This window comes from Lactuca virosa, chromosome 5 (genome assembly GCF_052849685.1).
Source record: "Lactuca virosa cultivar CGN04683 chromosome 5, Lactuca_virosa_CGN04683_v6, whole genome shotgun sequence".
Classification (NCBI taxonomy): Eukaryota; Viridiplantae; Streptophyta; class Magnoliopsida; order Asterales; family Asteraceae; genus Lactuca; species Lactuca virosa.
The window spans coordinates 372,574,507-372,578,266 of NC_136430.1; the positions used below are offsets into that span (position 1 = coordinate 372,574,507).

A 3,760-nucleotide genomic window follows, 5' to 3' on the forward strand; every position below is an offset into this window, starting at 1 on the left:
TGATTCAAAAGTGTCTCATATTCATCAAGATTCAGTTACAAGTGTTTGAATGATAGACAAGCTAAAACACTCAAATGGCTCTCTAAAAACTAGTCTAAGCAGCAAATGTGCAGAATGATCTGGAATTGAGCAAGGAAGAGCAACTTTATAATGGATCCCAAGGGGCCTATTTATAGGCTTTGGAAAAACCCATGATATTGCTTGACCAATCAGGGGTTGACACGTCATCATGACTTAGTCATCAGTTGACATCTTTGTCATACTTAATGGATAATGGATGCAATATTCCAATTATGTTAGTATTCCGTTAGGGTTCCATCCAAGTTAGGAGTCTTCATAATTTCTTGAGCCTGCTTGATCAACATTGAAAAAGTGATGAACAACAGGAACATCATGTTGCTTAATTGTCTTCTAAGAAAAGTGTTGCTTAATTGTCATCAACTTCCAGAAGTGTCGTTGATCAAGTTGAATAGTTTCTTGAATGTTGGATTGTATCTTGACCTTGAAGATGTACAACTGCGTGTTCAAGATGGACCATGGACGAAATTCATGTGCCTTTGAGCATTTGGACATGTCTTCATTGTACATGATGAGCCATATGCAATGTTGTTGAGCCATCAATGTGATCATGTTGATCCATTGACTTGAGTTGAGCCACCAACTATTCATGTTGGTCCATCAACGTCTTGATGCTCCACATATGATCTAGATGTGCCATCTGAGATCATGATGATCCAACTTGCTTTCTTCAAGTGCTCCATGTCAACAGCAAGTGATCCATGTTCAGCAAGTGCTCCATGTTCACTTCAAGTGCTCCAACATTTGATTCTTCAAACACTTGTTGAATCTTCAGAATCTATTCAACATGAAACATTCTGATAATGTTTATTAGAAATGTAAATCAATACTCAACTTATTTCAAGTGACAATCACATAAAAATATTTCCAACAGTTTCCCCCTATGTGATGGTTACTGAAATAAGGAGCTGTAAGAAGTGTGCAAACGGAAAAATATTGATTTAACATTTCCCCTCTCTGCTTCAATAAAATTTTATGTTGAAGCAGATACACTTAAAAAAAACTTTTAAAATAAATAATCTGAGAGAATGTGTTCCGCGAACTTGAAATTTTTTTTTAGAGAAAATTTAACTGTCTATGACAATTGCAAAAAAAATGGAACTTATTACTAATGAAAAAGATTGTTGGAAAAATTGTAGTATAATTTCTAATCACATTCTTGTTTGAAAAAAATATGTTCGAATTTGAGTAATCTAGACAATAATTAACTTTTTGTTCAGATAAGGGAATGAGTGTCGGAAATGAAAATTTTGCAAATTCGTTTTATGTTTTTTTTTAGAAAGAAAATTTGTTTTATGTTATATTTACGCTAGAAATGTAGTGTTGAATAAGAATGAAAAACTTGATCTTTTTCGACAAACAAAAATAAAATAAAATAAAACATTGATATTTTGCTAAACTATATCAAACTCTTATGATACAACAAATGTGCTAAGTCTTGGCCTTAAAAGAATGTAGCATATCAAAAACGTTTTTATTATCATAAATGATATTTTCAAAAAAATATTTAAAAAAAAATAAAAACTAACAGATTTATATGATATTTTCAAAAAATATTAAAAAAAAATTAAAAACTAACAGATTTATCTTCACTATCAGATAAAAAGTAACAACCCCGATAAAAAATTGCAATTTTTATGGGGATAATGTTTGCTGATGAGTTCAAAGACAACTAAAAATTTTTTTAACAAAAAAATAATAATAAATAAAAAAACTAAAAAGAAGAAAAGAAAAGAAAGAGGAAAAAAACAAACGTGCATGTGTGAGATGTGAAAAAAAAATTTGTGCATGTGTGCGATGTGTGTTTACAACAAAGAGAAGGTGTGCATGACAGACACATATGTTGTGTGTTTCCCTTTTTGTTATTCTAGCTTTGGCGACATATACTGTCACACATGAGTAACATACTCAAATGTTCAAGTGTCACAAAAAAAAACACTTATCGTCACAAAAAGTTTGTAAAACTTTGTTTCTTCACAGCTACATGCTGGGTTTTCTTGATAATTGACACACCATCCACTAATGTGGGGGGCATATGTTGTGTTGATGGGAGTGGGTTCTTGGCTTATCTGAACAAAGGTATAGAAAGCATTGAGTGAGGAGGATACACTCGATTCCAAGAATGTGCTCAAGAGTTTGAGCGTGAGTTGAAGTCGAGAGCCCTCTAACGCTCCTTGTGAATTAATAAAATATGCTCTTGTCGTGAGTTCAAAGCAACAGTCAAATGAATGAAGGCACTAGATCAACTGGGTTTGTCAACAACGTTGCATGGTTATTGTTTGTTCTCTTTGAATGAAAAAGAAATATACCAGAGGTGGGGGGTGAAAAATGAGCTATGGAAGTGAATTGTTTCTCATCAGAAAAGAAGTTGGCGAGGAGCTGTACTTCAGTAAGTCACTTTGTTTTGACTAGAAGCACATGCACTAGTCTTCAAGTAGTGCACTGGAAGATGGTTCACTCATGGATGACTGGGAGATATGGATCGATCATCCACTTAACATATGGATTGATCATCATGTAACAGGCTGTTCTTCAAGGTTCTTGTGTGTCATATGGAATTGATCAGCCTGTTCTTCAAGGTTCTTGTTGTGTTTCCATGCATGCCCATCTCAGTAGCTGCTGAACATTATTTTTTACTTCTTCAAGTTCAGCTTCACTCCCAAAGTTACATGATGATCAATGCGCCAAAAAGAGAAGATGACTATTAGGGTTTGCTGCGCCATATGTAGCAAAAGGTGTTACACCAAACAGAGAAGAGGAGTCTTGGTGCGCTAAAACAAAAGAAAAAAAATGATGTGCCAATAGAGAAGTTCGGTGGTTGAACTTGCACCAAGAAACTTGGATCTCACAAAATAAAGAAAGGATGGCGCACTAGGGAGTTGTCTTTAGCTGGGAAGAGACGTGCGCCAAAAGAGGAGATGGCGCAAGAAGGAGAATGTGATGCTGAGGCTCAAAGAAAAATTATTTCTCGGCTAGAACTTGGTGTGCCAAAAAAAACGGTGATAGAATACCTTGTCTAATCGACATTCACAGGGGAGGATTCGCCAAAGGGGAAGATAGCATCTCTCTTGTTCGACGTTGAAGTACCACACAAAGGAGATGATTGATCAGGGTTGGCGCACTATAAAACATCATATAATAGACTGAAAAGTCTATTTTGTTAGTGGTCAGGTGATCCTATCCCACTAGAGAATACAAATGTTACCTCCAACATCAAAAGATAGATCCAAATGACTAGGTCTCCAACATCAAAAGATAGATCCAAATGACTAGGTGATCCTGTGCCACAAGAACCATACTAATGACGAGTGAGTGTTTTTTTTTTTATTGAGTTGTGAATTGATTCCACAATTCCTAAGATGTTCCAAGAAAAGTTGATTTATAAAACTTATTTTCTTTATCATAATGAAAGGTTAATGATGATCTCATTAAGTTGTATTTCAAACAATTTGATCAAATCAAAGGTTTCATCAATAACGAATAAAAGTTGTCAGTGAAATTGATTAAACATCTATCACCAAATATATTCATGGATTGAGAAGATTACATACATCACTTATGTATAATTCTTTGTCAAACCTTTTGTTCTTTAACTACTAATAGGTAAAGACAGTTGTGAATCATCTTCCCATATAAATAGAATTCACATATATCAAATGAATCAAGCTCATTTGCCTTCAAA

At 34.3% G+C, this 3,760-nt stretch overlaps 1 long non-coding RNA gene across 1 annotated transcript; it reads right to left on the minus strand.

The window, feature by feature from the left end:
• On the minus strand, positions 1–3,162 carry LOC145116431 (uncharacterized). The gene is made up of 2 exons (XR_013712084.1): positions 2,388–3,162; positions 1–856 (listed from the first exon to the last, which is right to left on the minus strand). It is a non-coding gene; the product is annotated as an uncharacterized LOC145116431 (long non-coding RNA).
• Positions 3,163–3,760: the final 598 nt, after the last annotated feature.